We start from the raw sequence: 16,819 nt of genomic DNA, 5'->3' as shown, positions 1-16,819 counted from the left end.
CTCTCACTCCTCTCTGCCACAGGGAGAACTCTTGGAAGGACATCCTGCTCCTCAAGACACAGGCACTGGGCTGTGAGATGAGAAACAAGTGCTTTGGGGTCTCAGTTCCCAGTTCTTCATGGCGCCTGACAGTACAGCTCCTTATAACACTTGGTTCATGGTTCAGAAGTTCGGGACTAGCTCTTTCAGTTATACCATGCTAAGGAGGCTTAGGTGAGCCATCCACAATAGCCTTGGGCTGGTGAGCAGAGAGAGCATGTGATCGGAGGCCTGATATAAGACACTGGACATGACAGAAGAGGAAGTGGGGAATATCCTTGAGTGCACTGGCACAGGAGAGGACTTCCTGGCCAAAACACCGACGGCCCAGACACTGACGTCAACAACGAATGAATAGGACCTGATGAAATGGAAGAGCTTCTGTAAGGCAAAGGACACCACCAACAGGACAACATGGCAACCTACAGAATGGGAAAAGATCTTCACCAACTCCACATCTGACACAGGGCTAACCCAAAGTATATAAGGAACTCTAGAAATTCGACATCAACAAACCAAATAATCCAATTAAAAAATGAGGTACAGATCTAAACAGAGAATTCTCAATAGAGGAAACTCATATGGCTGAGAAACACTTAAATGTTCAACACCCTAAGCCATCAGGGAAATATAAATCAAAACTACTTTGAGATTCTATCTTACATCTGTCAAAATGGCTAATATCAATAACACAAGTGACAGCTCATGCTGGTGAGGATGTGGAGCAAGGGGAACACTCCTCCATTGCTGGTGGAAGTGGAAACTTGTACAGCCACTTTGGAAATCAATATGGTGGTTCCTGAGAAAACTGGGAATCAATCTACCTCAAGATCTAGCTATAACCACTCTTGGGCATATACCCAAATGATGCTCCATCCTACCACAAGGACACTTGCTCAACTATGTTCATAGTGGCGTTATTCCTAATTGCCAGAACCTGGAAACAACCTAGATGTCCCTCGACCAAAGAATGGATAAAGAAAATGTGATACATTTACACAACGGAGTATTACTCAGCTGTTTAAAAAAAAAATGACATTATGAAATTCCCAGGCAAATGGATGGAACTAGAAAAAAATCATTCCAAGTGTGGTAACCCAGACCCAGAAAGACAAACGTGGTATGTACTCACCTGTAAGTAGATATTGATATCAGCTGCTAAGTAAAGGATAATCACACTACAATCCACAGACCCAGAGAGGCTAAGTAACAAAAAGGGCTCTAGGGGTGATGCATGGATCTCCCTGAGAAGGGGAACTAGAGTGGGTTTTGTGAGTGGACTGGGGGTGGGTGAGGATGGGAACAGGACCAGGTATGGGGAGTAGAGAGAGAGAGGGGAGAGAGAGAAGGGATGACTGGAATTGGGGAGCATTTAGGGGGCAATGTGGAAACTCAGTGTAGTAGAAACTCCCTGAAATCTACAAGGGTGGCCCTCGAGAGGACTCCTAGTAATGGAGGATAAGGAGCTTGAACCACCCACCTTTTGTAACCAGGCAAGGCTTCCAGTGGTGGGACTGGGACACCAATCCACCCCCAAAACCTTTGACCTATAATCTGTCCTGCCTGCAAGATATGTCAAGGCAGTGGTGGCACACAAGTTGTGGGAGTGGCCAACCTATGACCAATCTAATGTGAGGCCCACACCACAAGAGGGAGCCCATGACCAACACTGCCTGGATAACTAGGAACTGGAGACTGGACAGCCTAGAGACCTATGGTAGAATCAAATACAAATGTAAAAAAAAAAATCAGTGGAATGATTCCTAATGATGTTCTGCTATATGCATAGATCGGTGCCTAGACCAGCCATCATTAGAGAGGTTGCCTCTAGCAGCTGATGGGAGCAGATGCAGAGACCCACAGCCAAACATTAGGAGAGAGATCCTAGGTTGGAGGTCTCCAATGCATCCATCCCTCCCCTTGGAACTCAGGGAACCCTAAGGAAGAGGGGAAGGAGGAATTTCAGGATTCAGAGGGATCAGGAACACTGGGAAAGCACGGCCCATGGAATCAACTAAGCAGGCCTCATGGGAGGTAACAAAGACTGAAGCGGCAACCATGGAGCCTGCATGGGTCTACACTAGGTACTCTGTATATATGTTATGGTTGTTAGCTTGGTGTTTTGGGGGGGACTCCTGACAGTGGGAATGGGGGTATATCTGACTCTTTTGCCTGCTCTTGAGACCCTTTTCTTCTTACTGGATTGCCTCGCCCAACCTTGGTCTTATTGCATTTTGTTATGCCTGTTTGGTTGATGTACCTGGGAGGCCTGCTCTTTTCTGGGGGGGGGAAGAGGGGTAGTAAGGGGGAGGGGACGTTTGGAGGGACTAGAAGGAGTGGAAGGAGGGTAAGCTATAGTTGAGATGTATTGTATGAGAGAAGAATAAATAAAAATTTTAAAGGATTTATTAATTTTTATTGTATGTGTGTTTCCTTGTATCTATATATGTACACCATATACATGCAATGTCCATGGAGGCCAGAATAGGGTGTCCAATCCCCTGAGACTGGAGTTACTGGTGGTTGGGAGCCACCATGTGGGTACTGGGAACTGAACCCAGGTCCTCTGCAAGAGCAACAAGTGTTCTTAACTACTGCGCCATCTCCCCAGCTCTCTGGACTTCTTTTACTAGAACAAAAATGTCTGCAAGAGGTCCCAATAGCAGAGGTTATGAGACAGGCGATGTCCCCGGAGTCCACCAGTGTATCTGAACACCACTGGAGCCTCAAGGGAGGCCAGTAGGACCCGGGACTAAATGGGCAGCAGCACTGCAGGGTGCAGCAGGCCCCGCCCCACCCCGCCCCGCCCCCTCCCAGTGCTGCCCTGGGAGCTGAGAGGTCTATCTCAGGTCCACAGCTGTGGGGGCCTACTTTGCTCACGTGTTGGTTGACATCAGCAGCAGAGCAATGGTCAGGGCGAAGGCAGAAGCTGAGACAGCAGCAGTGTCTGTCGTTAGCTCAGGCACTGAAGGGGGCCGTCACAAGTCACCGCCCCTGCTCATTCCAGAAAACAGTTTCTCTTTCTAAAGGCAGGTGGGCGCCTTGTCTCCTTTTCCTGTCTGCTCGGGTGGAGCTGCCCTGCACCCGCGGGCCAAGCACTCAGCCCCAGCCCTACTGCTACTACTTTGAAGTGAACTGTTGAATCCATGTCTGTAAGAGCCCTCTGCCAGCTCTCTGAAACAACTTCAATAACAGGAGTCCCAGTATGGCGCTCCAGTCTTTTGGAGGGGCCATCCCCATGACAACGCTGGTGGCATGTGTGTTATATAGGTGGTTAGGTGCATCCTTGGCTCCACCCATAGGGTGCCAGTGTCCCGGTGCCTCCTATGGTGCCAAATAAAACTACCTCCTAACACTGCCAAATGGACTTAGCCTGGTTGAGAAGAACAGATCTAACTCCCCAGCTAAAGCTCTTCCACCAAGAGATCCAGGCCTGAGAACTCTGGGATAGGAGAGTGGAGTCCCTTCCAGGGGTTTGGCCAGCAGAGCCCGCGGCACGCCAAGGCAACAGCTCATAATGTTTAGCTATGAGGAAATCTAATGGATTCGCAGCATTTCTTCAGTGTGCACACTGGACTGCTGCCTAACCAAATTCAAACCTGCTTCCTGATTAGACAGTAACTCAGGAGTCAACTTACAATATTCCAAATGTGCATTATGATAAGTCACCTGAGCTGACACTTGGGCTCTGCCATCTGCCAGGGGCATCTGTGCTTCAGTCAGCAAGTTCCTAAGAGGAGATGCAGGAAATGCCAGGAAAGAGAGAGGCCCTTTGAAAAGGCCCGGCTCGGGCAGGAGTAGATAAGACAGCCTACAGATTAGCCCAGACTTATGCAACAAACCCAGACACCATCAATGCTGCTTTGTCTAGTACAAGGTGAACCACAGAAACTCAATCAATGTGACTATTGACAATAAAAGATAAAGGGAAAGAAATAACAGGATAGTTTTATGAGATACAAGGAAAAGCAGATCTGAAGTCCAACCCTCAAGAGTGTGTAGGCTATCTGCCACCACGGCCTAAGTTCTGGAGCCCATCCACAGCCATTGTGTGAGGAAGGACAGAGGTTAGAACTGGTCAGGTTGCTCTCAAGACCAGCGTAAGGCTTCGGTGTGGAGAACCATGCTCTCCAGGCATACAACCCATCTCCTCTGGGTTCCACACAGCCCCCAGCCTCTCCTGGGGACCAACCAGCAGCTAGCATTCCTCATAAGGGACAATTGTCTTCCCTCCAGAAAGACAAGGAAGATAGTGAAGTGTAAAGACACAGTGTGGACTCACAGGCTAGCGTCTTCTCTTCTGTGGCCACATGCCCAGCCTTACAGCCCGTGTTGGAGGCCATACACTTCTCCACTTCCCTGTGTTCCTGTGAATTCACCTCCCGATTTCAGCCCACACAGAGTGATCAGGGGAAAGGCAAGGCCCGTGCCAATGAGGATGACCTGGACACATCACAGATGTCACCTTCCATAGTTTGTTTACCCAGGGCCCCACTCCATACAAATGTGGCCCAACCCCACTCCATACAAATGTGGCCTAACCTAACTAGGTAGAGCCCAGGTTCAGACGCAGCGTCATCTTACTGATTTACATGACTCACTTACTTTACTATGTGATCAGGCAGAGCCTGGCAGATGGTGACCATGAGACAAGACCCAGGACACTCAATCAGAGCAACCATGTGGCCAAACACAGCAGATGGAGGCCTGGTGCATCTCGTGTAGCCTGCAGAGGGCTGCAGGAGGTGTTGCTGATGGACACTATCACACGGGTCATAAACACCAGAAAGGTGTGTACATGCAGTCCTTTACCTGTGCTCTACCCACGGGAGCACAGTGCAGATAACAGAAGTCCTCAGTGGGAAGGAGTCCACAGCCAGGCCACTCTCCTCCTGGAGTCACTTGTCACCCTAGAGACTTACAAACAGCACCAGCTGGCAGGACAGATGCAGAGAGGGGAGGCAAAGTTCACTTCCACGGAGTCAGCCTACGGGGGCAGCCTGCAGGGCTGTGAGGGCCAGGTCTGCCAAGTCATCGGGACAGGTGGCTTCCGGCCCCAGCTGGCCTTCACGGGAAGATCAGTGCATCGGCTCTACCCTGCTTTCTAAACACAGGCCTGGGTCAAGAGCCCATTCCAGTTAACTGCTCCAAAGCCATCACAGAGGCAGGCCTCTAACACACAAGCATGTGCATGAGTGTGCTCACAGGAGCAGGCGGAAGTGAGAATGTGCGCATATAAACAACACACACTCTAGGACATTAGTGAACAAGAAGGCCTTTTTAAAGGAGGTGGGTCTATGCAAACTGAAAGTTAAGATAAGATCCAGCTGTGGCAGCAACCCCTCACCGCTTCGGTTGGAAACTGTGCTTCCTGGTTTGTTTGTTTATTTGTCTTAATTTTGTTTGCTTGTTTGAAACAAGGTACAACCTAGTCCAAGTCCAGGCTGTTCTCAAACTTGACATGTAACAGAGGAAGCCCAGAACTCCTGACCCTCCCTCTGTGTCCTGAGAGCTGTGATTACAGGTATGGCCTTCATGCCTGCTTTATGCAGTACTGGGAATCAAGCCCAGGGCTTCGGACCACGCACACTGGGTTAGTGCCCCATCAGCAAGCACAGCCCTAGCCTGTTTGGATGTTCCTAGGAGCTTTTTATGAGTTCTGGAAGATTAATTAGAAACCGCTCTGGGTTTGTGGATCCTTCCAGAAGAGTGAGATTCTAGATGGAGTAAGGAACATAGCTTTATTTATTATATTTGGTTCTGGTTCAATTTTTACAAGCATATGCTACTTCTATAATTAAAATTTAAGTGTTGAGAAGAAAGTTAGCTCGCTTACACATCAGGCTCCTACCTTGTGTCTGCATGGCGACAGTCTTCCCACCCAGCCAGCACTGATAAGACTCATCTCTTCTTTCAAGAAAAGCGCTTCCCTTGCAGGCTGTCTGCAGTTACTAGACAGCCTGGCAGGGCAGCGTCACCCTTTGCTCTCCCTTCACACCACCCTTGGGAACACAAAGATGATCCCTGCTCAGCACAACAAGACACAGTGGGTGGGGGAGGGGAGTGGGGGCGAGCCAGCCTTCACCGAACTCCCCTTTCCTGCTTCTGGAGGGAACACTGGGTCTCCAGCACCCACCCCAGCCAGCACCTGCTGGCTTCCTGCAACCTCTGTCACCAGGGAAACCCACCTGGGCTGCAGCACTTAAAGGACCCGAGTGAGGACCGTGCCCTCCTGCACCAAGTGACACAGTGAAAAGCCCTTCTGGAAAGCTCTGCTCCCCTGGAGATTTCTGCCCCCTTCCCAGCCTGGCTGGAAAACAACCTGAGCTTGATGTATAGGCCTTGCTGGGAAGTAGCCCTGCCTGGTATAGACTCAGAGGGGCTCTGCTCAGGACAGGCTGCACTTCCGGGAGTCCTCCGTGTCCCTGGGTGACCACACACATTACATCCCCCACCTTCTCCCAACTGCTAATTCGGCTGGCACCAAATCCCCTTTGGCCAATTATTTTCTTCTGTTAGGTAAGGGCCCCTGTACTCCCTGGAGAGTCTCACTGAGGCTCAGACCTTCATAGAACTTCCTCCCACCCCAAGGCTCTCCGGCACCCCATACCGGGCTGTGTCCCTGGAGCATATGCCTTTTCAGGTGTTTACTAGCTATTTGAGCAGCTTTATTTAATTCTTTATTTTACATTTAATTATGTTGGGGTGTTGCGTGCCCTAGCATGCATGCGGAGGTCAAAGGACAACTTGCAGGAGTCAATTCTTTCCTTCCACCACGTAGTTTCCTGTGATTAGACTCAGGTCACCAGGCTTGTCAGGAAGTGCCTTGACTCACTGATGAGATGTCGCTGGCCCTTGAACAGCTTTCAAGGGATGCCGGTTGTTGTAGGAAACAATGTGTTGCCATAGATTTCAGTACTGGCGATGGATAGTGAGGACGGACTGAGGCCCAGGTCCACCCGTGAGCTGTTCCTGTCCTGCCTCTTACTGAGAGCTGGGGGTCAGTGCATTAGGAACACCGAGCTAACCCCGATACAGCACTATAGGTCCAACTTGGGGACCACTCTAGCTCTCTCAGCCAGCAATGTCTCCACCCTGAGGCTCTTCTCCCAACTCATTTCCCAGTCCTCAGATGTGACAGAACCAGAGCCCCTGTCCCCATGTCGTGAGGTGCACCCCGTGTCTCTCACAACTTACTTTCCATATAGCTCTGCCAGACTCTGCCCTGCCCAGACTCAGAAGGGTCACGCCACCTGCACGGGCCCATCTGGGCAGCCTGCAGCCCCACACACAACAGGCGTGCATGGGGCCTGACTAGGACCTCTATATGTCTTTGATGAGACGTACTGGTCCACAACAATGTGGCTCTGCATAAGCAAAGTATTTACTTCGCAGAAACAGTGAGAGAGAGAGAGAGAGAGAGAGAGAGAGAGAGAGAGAGAGAGAGAGAGAGAGAGAGAGAGAACCCAGAGGGGGCTTCCCAGAGTGCCAGTCAGTCAGAGCTACTATGGGCACTTATTTGACCAGCCATTCAATTTGGGGGCAAAGGAGAGGTTAGAATTTGTTTTCAGAAAATCATAATTATACACAGAAAAGATATGAAACTAGAATTTGGTTGCAATAATCCTAACTATGTTTTGGGGGAGAGAGGGCTTACACCAGGGTCTCACCCTATAGCCCACACAGGCTACCCATGATGCTCCTGCCACAGTCTCCCCGTACTGGGTAACAGGTGTGTATTCTCACAAAGACCCAGCTCTACAGAGTCCAATGTGTTCATTGTTGTCATTGTAAAGAAAAGAGTGGGTCTCAGCGCACTCTTGGCCACAACTGGACCCAGAAAGTTAAACTACCTGCCCACTGCCTGCCAAGAACTGGGACCGTGACCTCAACCATGAACTTGCAAGGGATCCACTGCACAGACAGACAGTACCCACTCTGCAGGGATCCACTGCACAGACAGCACCCACTCTGCAGGGATCCACTGCACAGACAGCACCCACTCTGCAAGGATCCACTGCACAGACAGCACTCACTCTGCGGGGATCCACTGCACAGACAAACAGCACCCACTCTGCGGGGATCCACTGCACAGACAGACAGCACCCACTCTGCAGGGATCCACTGCACAGACAGCAGCCACTCTGCGGGGATCCACTGCACAGACAGACAGAACCCACTCTACAGGGATCCACTGCACAGACAGACAGCACCCACTCTGCGGGGATCCACTGCACAGACAGACAGCACCCACTCTGCAGGGATCCACTGCACAGACAGACAGCACCCACTCTGCGGGGATCCACTGCACAGACAGACAGCACCCACTCTGCAGGGATCCACTGCACAGACAGCACCCACTCTGCAAGGATCCACTGCACAGACAGCACTCACTCTGCGGGGATCCACTGCACAGACAAACAGCACCCACTCTGTGGGGATCCACTGCACAGACAGACAGCACCCACTCTGCAGGGATCCACTGCACAGACAGCAGCCACTCTGCGGGGATCCACTGCACAGACAGACAGCACCCACTCTACAGGGATCCACTGCACAGACAGACAGCACCCACTCTGCGGGGATCCACTGCACAGACAGACAGCACCCACTCTGCGGGGATCCACTGCACAGACAGACAGCACCCACTCTGCGGGGATCCACTGCACAGACAGCACCCACTCTGCAGGGATCCTCTGCACAGACAGCACCCACTCTGCAGGGATCCTCTGCACAGACAGACAGCACCCACTCTGTGGGGATCCACTGCACAGACAGCACCCACTCTGCGGGGATCCGCTGCACAGACAGACAGCACCCACTCTACAGGGATCCACTGCACAGACAGACAGCACCCACTCTGCGGGGATCCACTGCACAGACAGACAGCACCCACTCTGCAGGGATCCACTGCACAGACAGACAGCACCCACTCTGTGGGGATCCACTGCACAGACAGACCACCCACTCTGCGGGGATCCACTGCACAGACAGACAGCACCCACTCTGCGGGGATCCACTGCACAGACAGACGGCACCCACTCTGAAGCTACCTTCTGGGTTATGGAGGAAAAGCAGGAGGCCACCTGATCCAGGTTTGACCACTGAGAATGAATCTGTGGCTCAAGCTCTTTCATTAACAGGCCAGGGGCTGACATGAAACTCCAAAGGAAGAGGGCACAGGAACAGGGAGAGATGCCCTGCAGTCACGCAGAGTGCTAGGCTCAGTTCTCAGGCCTGGTGACAAAGAACTCACTGCCAGACTGACCCAGCTAATGAGTCCAGTTTTCCACCAACACCAGCCTCTGTGGCCTCCGGAAGGAGACACACCTGCCAGAAAGCAACTCTGACCCCAGAGCCATATGCTTTCAGGTCCTGGCTAGGTGGCTGTCAGCTGGTCTCAAGGAGACCGGTGGGCTTCTGGAGCCATTATGCAGAGGGGATGCCATGCAAGAGCTATGTCCTGGCCACCACCTCAGCCCAGCATCCTAGTTCACCAGCTCTTTACAGCTTCATCCTCAGACAAGTGATACCCAGCTGTAGACAGCCTTCTGACCTCAGAGAGCATTAAAGCACAGGCCCTTTAAGAAAATCGGCAGGCATATTCAGGCCTGGCCATGCCTGGCCATGCCCAGGCCTCCAGCAGCCCCTCTAGCCCTATCTAAACTGGGTGGGCACTCTGGGGTCCAAGACTGATGGTCTTCCTCTAACTGGAGCTGACCATGTCACCCAGGGGACCTACACCCAGGCTGTGCCCAGAACACACACAGACAGACATGCAGGCACGAACCATGAAATCCATTGCACTCTCTTCTCTTACCAAGGCACAGGGTAGCAGGGCCAGGTGATGGCTGTCCTCAAGGGTGTCCGTTCTGCAGGGGCTAAGAAGAGAAAGACAAGGTTGTGAATGTGGCATACAGGACTTAGGAGACGCCATTTCCCTCAAAGCAGGAAAACCAAGAGCTACGCAGAAACTTCAGGAATTCAAACCACTAATTTCCACTGCATAGCAGGAGGCCAGCAGACGACTCCTGAACAGAGACAGCCAGCAGACACGTTCCAGACACTGGAGACCACTACAGAAACCTGCAGTCCCCTAAGCAGTGGAGGTGGGCTGCATCTGCCCCAAACAACAGAGCAGCCTCTCTCTGCCCTAAAGGCTGCCCTACCCAGCGCCACTGCCCACCTCTTGTGCATGATGACCCTCCCCACTCACTCCACAGCACTGGGCTCCTCTGACTCCCGTCAGCCCCGCCACACCACGTAACAGCCTTAAGGGATTGGCACTCTAAAATCTTCATTTTAAACTGTGGCGAAATCCGCATAGCCACGACTGATCATCTTGATCACATTTGGGGCACGTTAAGCACATGTGCATGGCGGTGCAGCCGCCGGTACTGTCCACCCACTGAGCTTTCTCATCTTCCCAAAGGGATACTCTGACCCCACCACAAACTAGCACCCCAGCCCTCAGCACCCATGCTGCTCTCCGCCTCTACACACAGGAGACTCCAGCAACTCCATGCAAGTGGAATCACATACTACTGTCTTTTGGGGGGCAGGCCTCCTCCTCCTACACTGCCGCCAGTCACCGCAACCTCGTTGACTTTTCAGGCTAAAGACCATTCCACTAGGCGGGTGCTGCAGAGTGACCGTCTGTGTCGGTCCCCACCCCACATGACAGGGCAGACAGTGCCTTTGAGGGTGACAGGGGCTCCAGTCTTGGTGTCCTCATTAGAAGGGAACAGGCCTCAAACTCATGATCATCCTGCCTCAGCCTCCCTGGGGCTGGGCTCAGAGGTGTGTGCCACCCTGCCTGGCTACCTTCCAGTATTTTAAGCTGCCCCCACATTATCCGTGGTCCACATACTCCTGAGAAGTCCATCCCAGCACGAGTTCTGCCCCTCTGCAGTAAGGAGAGGCCAGTGGTCGGCTCCCAGGTGCTGCACAGCTCCAGCAGCTCACCGGGGAAGCGGCCCTGGGGATCTCCGTGCTTCTTCACGGTCGGCTGAGTTTCTCGGATTTAAATTTTCATCAATTTGGAAAAATCCAAGGCCTTACTTTTTTCCACCACACGAGACCTTTCCGTGGCAATCAATTTCATGTTCTTTTCCACTTGATACAGTCCCACTGATGCTCTGTTCTTTGCCTGGCTTACTTTCACAAAGCATCGTGTCTTTGAATACGTTATCTCTCCTGCACAGTTCAGTTCCAAGCAGCTCACAATCATTTGTAACTCTAGTTTTAAGAACTCAGCACCCTCCTCCAGCCCCTGCAAGCACGAGACACATGGTATATAAACATGCACGCAGGCAGAACACACACACATACTATATATATATAACAAAATAAACTTAAAACAGTTGAAGGTAGTGCACGCCTTAACATCACTACTTGGGAGGCAGAGGCACATGGATCTCTATTCATTCAAGACCAGTCTGGTCTACAGAGCATGATCCAGGCCAGTCAAGGCTATATAGTGACACCCTGTCTCGGAAAACAAACAGGAAAAAAAAAAAAAAGACAAGAAATGCCACCCATCTCCTTTGAGATGAGGTCTCTCCCGAGTTTGGAAACTGACCGGTAGAGCCAGTCTGGCTGCCAGAGAGTTCTGAGGACCCTGTTATTTCTGTCTCCCCAAAGCCTTCATTCTAGCTATATCACCTACCCAGCAACTTTCTGTGGGTTCTAGGGACAGAAGTTCAGGTCCTTACATACAAGCCCAGGTATATGCCATTCAAACCCCAGCTCCGTAAAACAAACCAAAAACTAAACTAAAATAAAAAGTGCATAAAAAAGAAAAGGGGAAACTGAGCACAGGGATGCCCTGTGGCCTCAGCCCATGGGAGGCAGAGGCTTCCTGGGGTCACCTGAGCGCAGGAGTGCGGGGCCGGCCAGGGCAACAGAGCAAGAGCTGGTCTCCTGCCGAAAGATGAATGACAGAAAGGATGAAATGATAAAAATAATCGAGAACAAGCTGCACAGCAACATGTGAGTTAGAAGAGGGGCCTGATTATGGACAGGGGCTCTCAGACACTTGGATCATCGCAGACAATAAGCCACGGCCATTTTTGTCTCTTTGATAAGTAAGACTGCCATCATTGTAGGGGACAGAGCAAATAAACTAAACAGGAACAAAAAATAGATAGTCACCCAAAAATTTTGTAAAAGGGCTGGTGTGTAGCTCCGTGGGGAGAGCGCTGTGGGACACAAGGCCTGGGATTGAGTCCCTAGTACCACAGGAGGAAGGGAGAAAGGAAAGGAAAGAGAAAAATTAACACACACACACACACACACACACACACACACACACACACACACACACACACCATCTACCTGTAGCTCTGGGTAAGCTTTTGTCAAGCCATGGATGGTTGAATACCTTGAATCCCAGCAGAGGCAGAGGCAGGTGGATCTCTGTGAGGCCAGCCCAGTCCACGTAGGGAGTGCCAGGAGAGTCAGGGTTACTGACTATTTAAAAAAAGGAAGGGAGAGAAGGAAGGGAGGGGGACAAGTTTCAACTGAAAAACCTCTCTCCCCACGTGCTGTGTGACTCAAGACTGTATAGACAGTGGTCTTCCAGGCTGTGCCTGGCCCAGGAGACACCACTTCACAAGGAACTCCGACTCCACTTTGAGGGCAGGTGATCACTCACAGCCCCTGGTGAACACAGAAACTGCACCCAGGGGCCACCAATCCAGCAGACTGGAAAGTCACTTATTTCTAAGAGCAGAGAGAGTGCCACCCTCTAAGTCACTGAGGTGAATTGAGACTGCGGGGGGGGGGGGGGGGGGGGCACAAGGATACATTAAAATCCTATCAGGAAACCAGGCCCAAGAACTTACTGGACATATCAGACTAAGGAAAGGATGTCAGTCTCTTACCTGGACTCCATAAAATGATTGACACCTAACCTAATGGCTCCTCACCAAGACGTCGTCCGGTACCTCATACATGCACCAAGGACTGAGGACTGGTATATTTGGGTATGATGGAACACAGGCCAGCCTGGGCTATATAGGGAGTTCTAGGCCAGCCTAAGCTACTTAGAGATACTCTACTCCACCTTCCCCCACACACACACAAAAAGAAGGGGGCTGGAGAGACATCTCATGGTTAAGAGCACCTCTGTTCTTGCAGAGGACCCATATTTAGTTTCCAGCACCCACTTGGTGACTCACAGCCATCCATAGGTATACACAAGGTGCACATACACATGAGTAGGCAAAACACTCACACACATAAAATAAAATCAATCTAATAAAAGAATTTAAGGCTCAAAAAGAAATCACAGTAGTGGATGCTAATCTACTTAAAAAAACCAGAAAACCAAGTGGGAAGTCAAACATCCAACCCTCAAAAGAAAAAGTCACCCAAGCTCAGAGAGCCCCCGGGGAGATCTTACAAACATCCAAAGCAGAATTCCGGCTCTCTCAAACTCTCTCAAGACATGAAGAGAAAAAGAAAAACAGAAGTAGGAGATGCCTGTTCCCTGCCCAACACATTTGAGGCTAGGTTAATCTTCTCATTAGTTAAAGAATAAAAAAATAAAAGGGAGAGAGAGAAAGAGTCATTACCAGACAATCTTTCACATGTCACAGGCACCCATACACAGAGCCCCAGGAAGAATCAGTGAGTGACTCATCAAAGAGCCTGGCTAAGCGAGGTCTCCATGGGAGAGCCGAGTGCCTAATATTAGTCAATAAATCAAAGGGAGACAGCCTGAATTGTTAAGTTGTTAACATCCACTTATGAACATGGTTTTAAAACCAAAATGAATGCTGACTGCAGCAGTACATGCACTAAGGTTAGAAATGCATGGAGACCAGCAAGGCCACTGCGCAAGGATGACATGAGAGTTTGTGGTGTCCCATCCTGAAAATCATCATCACCATCACTATCACCGGCACCACCATCACCACCACTATGAAGAGTTAAAATCTTTTGGACAAAGGAAGGATAGAAGATAACTTCCTGAACTTGGTTAAAAAAAAAAACAAAAAAAAAAAAAAACCTATACACGACACAAACCAACCAAGCCAGGTATGACAGTGCCCACTTGTACCCCAGTCACTCATGATACTGAAACGGGAGGATTGAAATAACCCACAAATAGGTCTGTAAGTCAGTAAGGTGCTGGGTGAATAGCAAGCCGAGGACACTCTGCAGTTCACAGAGCTGAGTCAGTTCAACACCGCCGCAGCCGCAACAAAGACAGAACACGTCCAAGGAAACACACGCTACAGAAACGCCTCCCCAGGAGGGCTAAAGTGTTGGATACTTTCTTCTCCAACTCTGTGTGTGTGTGTGTGTGTGTGTAAATATACCATCCACTTCCTTTGAGACATGGTCTCTCCCTGACTGGGAGCTCACTGCTAAGTTAGACGGGCTGGCCAGAGGGCCCAGGGGTCCTCCTGTTTCTGCCTCCCCCATCCCCCAGTGCTGGGGTCACAAGCACGCACTTCCACACCTGCTTTTCTAAGTGGGTGCTGGAGATAAAATCAGGTCCTCACGCTTGCAAGGCCGAGTCATCCTGGCAGCCCCTAGTCTTCTGAGACAGTCTCTCTCAGGTAGACTAGGCTGGCCTCAAACTTGCTGTGTAGCCATGTAGCCAAGGCTGGCCTTGGCCTCATCATCTTCCTGGTTCAGCCTTCCAAATCCTGGGATTACAGGTGTAAGCCAATAATACACTTGGCTCTCCAGCGTTCTTAACGAAAACTCCGAAAAGAGTTGAAGCTACAGTCACAAACAGCTAGGTATGAGCATCCAGACTAAATTTAGCATTTTGCCAAATGTCTTGTGTGCTCACACACATGTACATTCTTTCCTGAGCCCTCGGAGGGCTCCTTTCAGACCCTGTGCTACTGGACACCCTTGTACCTGGCTTGGCTCTCTTCCCAGCACACTGCTCACAGCCACAGTTCAGTGAGCAGGTGGAAGGGGAGGTCGAAACGGCTCACCCCTCACATCACCAAGCAGCCAACCCACATTTGATCTTCTCCAAATGTCACAGAAACACTCTCAGGCCTGATTTTTGAGTGTCTCTAGCGAGGCTCGATCCTGGCACCTGGCTCTTTTGCCAGGCCCCTTCTGCCTGGAGCTGAGGCCGGCAGCAGGACAGGGCAGACAGGAAGAACCTCAGGCTCCTGAATCCGAGTCTGCTGCAAGTCCTCCAGAGCCACGGGCAGGAAGAAGCTAGCCAGGAGGCTTCGAGAGCAAAACCCACTCGGAGCATTTGCAGGGAAAGGAGGTCTCTGTTTTGGAAGGAAAGCTAACACCCGACTGTTAATTCTCAAACATCTGTGGTGATGGAGGACAAGGAGGGCTGAGGAAAAACAAATTACAAATTATCCAGATCCCCGACTCAAGGACAAACCACAGCTCTCTGTCCCTCTGCGACCAGCACAAGACCTCCCTGTACCACTGGGAAAATGGGCTGTGCCAGGAAAAGGTCCCCAAGCAGTGAGCCAGGTAAGCTAGGCCCCAGCAGGCCAGGAGCTAATGGCCACAGCTTGCTACAATTACACGGACATGCTCCACTGAGCAGAAAGTGAAGTTTAGTGTCCTGACACAGGGTTGGTCACCAGAAGCCTTTTCACTGAAAAGCATTACCCAATGCCTCACTACCAGATCTCTCTAGGTCATGGGACGCAGGGAGGAGTTGTACTGAGGGAGCCAGGCCAGAGGAACCGAGGGAACGGACCAGGAGCCTGGGATGGACAGGTGACTTGGCCCCAGCTCTGTGTGTATTTGGGACTGCCAAGCTCAGCTGAGTTGAAAACAGGAACAAGCCCATGCCTGCTGGGTTCTAGCTGCTAACTTAGATGGGGTACACGCTTTTCAGCAGCACAGACACTAGGACCCCCTACCCAGGGCTCAGCCACAGGATGCCTGGCTGGGGATCCCAGGGCTATGGAAGAAGAAGCTGAGGCTCTGGGCCGAGATTGCTTGCTGCATGCCTCAGAGGGCCTGGACCACAACTGCCCTTGAGAGGTTAGAGCACAGCTCCGAGGTGGACGTCACAGCTAGGAGGGAGCAAAGAACACACCATTGATGTCACAGCCACACCGCCCAGGCTTATTTCCTGCCTTTCATGTGTCTGTGCTACGACGGGTATGTCCCAGATCAGGACTTCACACAGAAAGGAGATGCCGCACCTTCTGAGCTGCAGGCAGACATGGACTGGAGAAACTGGGCAGGGTGATGACTGCCTGGCAATCATTCTGATCTGAGTCTCAGGAACCCAGGCATTACATGAGGACATTGTTACCCAACCACCTTAAGAGTCCCAAGGGCAGAGATGGCAGACAGAGCTGGGCAGCTACCTCCTGTAATCCATCCAGATGTGCATAGCCCCAAATGTAACCTAGGGGTCATGTTCCACTGCTGGCTCCTGATACATTGGGGATGCTCATGGAAGGGGCACCTGTTGTCACAGTGAAGGGACACACTGCTGCCTCTTGAGTGGGCCTCACCAGGCACCAATTCGTAGAGCTCAGAACCTCATTCTCACGTGGGTGGAGCTATCAAATACCTGGCTTCCCAGGCATTGGGTCTCCAGGAATGCCTGCCACCCAATACCCAGAAGGCAGGAATGTGAATTCTGCCCTGACCACCTAGCCAGGGATGGCAACCACCCTCTCCTCTGCCCTTTCTGGGCATCTGGAGTTGGAGGGGACCATTCTGTATCAAGCACAAATGTGCCCAAGCATTCTCACATGGAAGTAGGTGCCATCTTTATTTATTTATTTATTTATTTATTTATTTATTTATTTATTTA

General features: G+C 51.1%; 1 protein-coding gene across 4 annotated transcripts in view; it reads right to left on the bottom strand.

The window, feature by feature from the left end:
- The window catches only part of Agpat3 (1-acylglycerol-3-phosphate O-acyltransferase 3), a 90,112-nt gene that overhangs the window by 53,845 nt on the left and 19,448 nt on the right, over positions 1-16,819 (bottom strand). For 3 of the 4 annotated variants that reach the window (XM_028860458.2, XM_037199942.1, XM_037199943.1), the window contains exon 2: positions 9,860-9,920. The gene's annotated coding sequence lies outside the window, so the exon portion shown is untranslated. Of the gene's footprint in view, positions 1-9,829; positions 9,921-16,819 lie in introns of all 4 variants that reach the window. The other variant, XM_037199944.1, reaches the window with a different exon arrangement.

This window comes from Peromyscus leucopus, chromosome 16_21 (assembly GCF_004664715.2).
Source record: "Peromyscus leucopus breed LL Stock chromosome 16_21, UCI_PerLeu_2.1, whole genome shotgun sequence".
In the NCBI taxonomy this organism is placed as follows: domain Eukaryota; kingdom Metazoa; phylum Chordata; class Mammalia; order Rodentia; family Cricetidae; genus Peromyscus; species Peromyscus leucopus.
The sequence above is the reverse complement of the archived record's forward strand: the minus strand, read 5'-3'. Positions and strand labels throughout refer to the sequence as shown.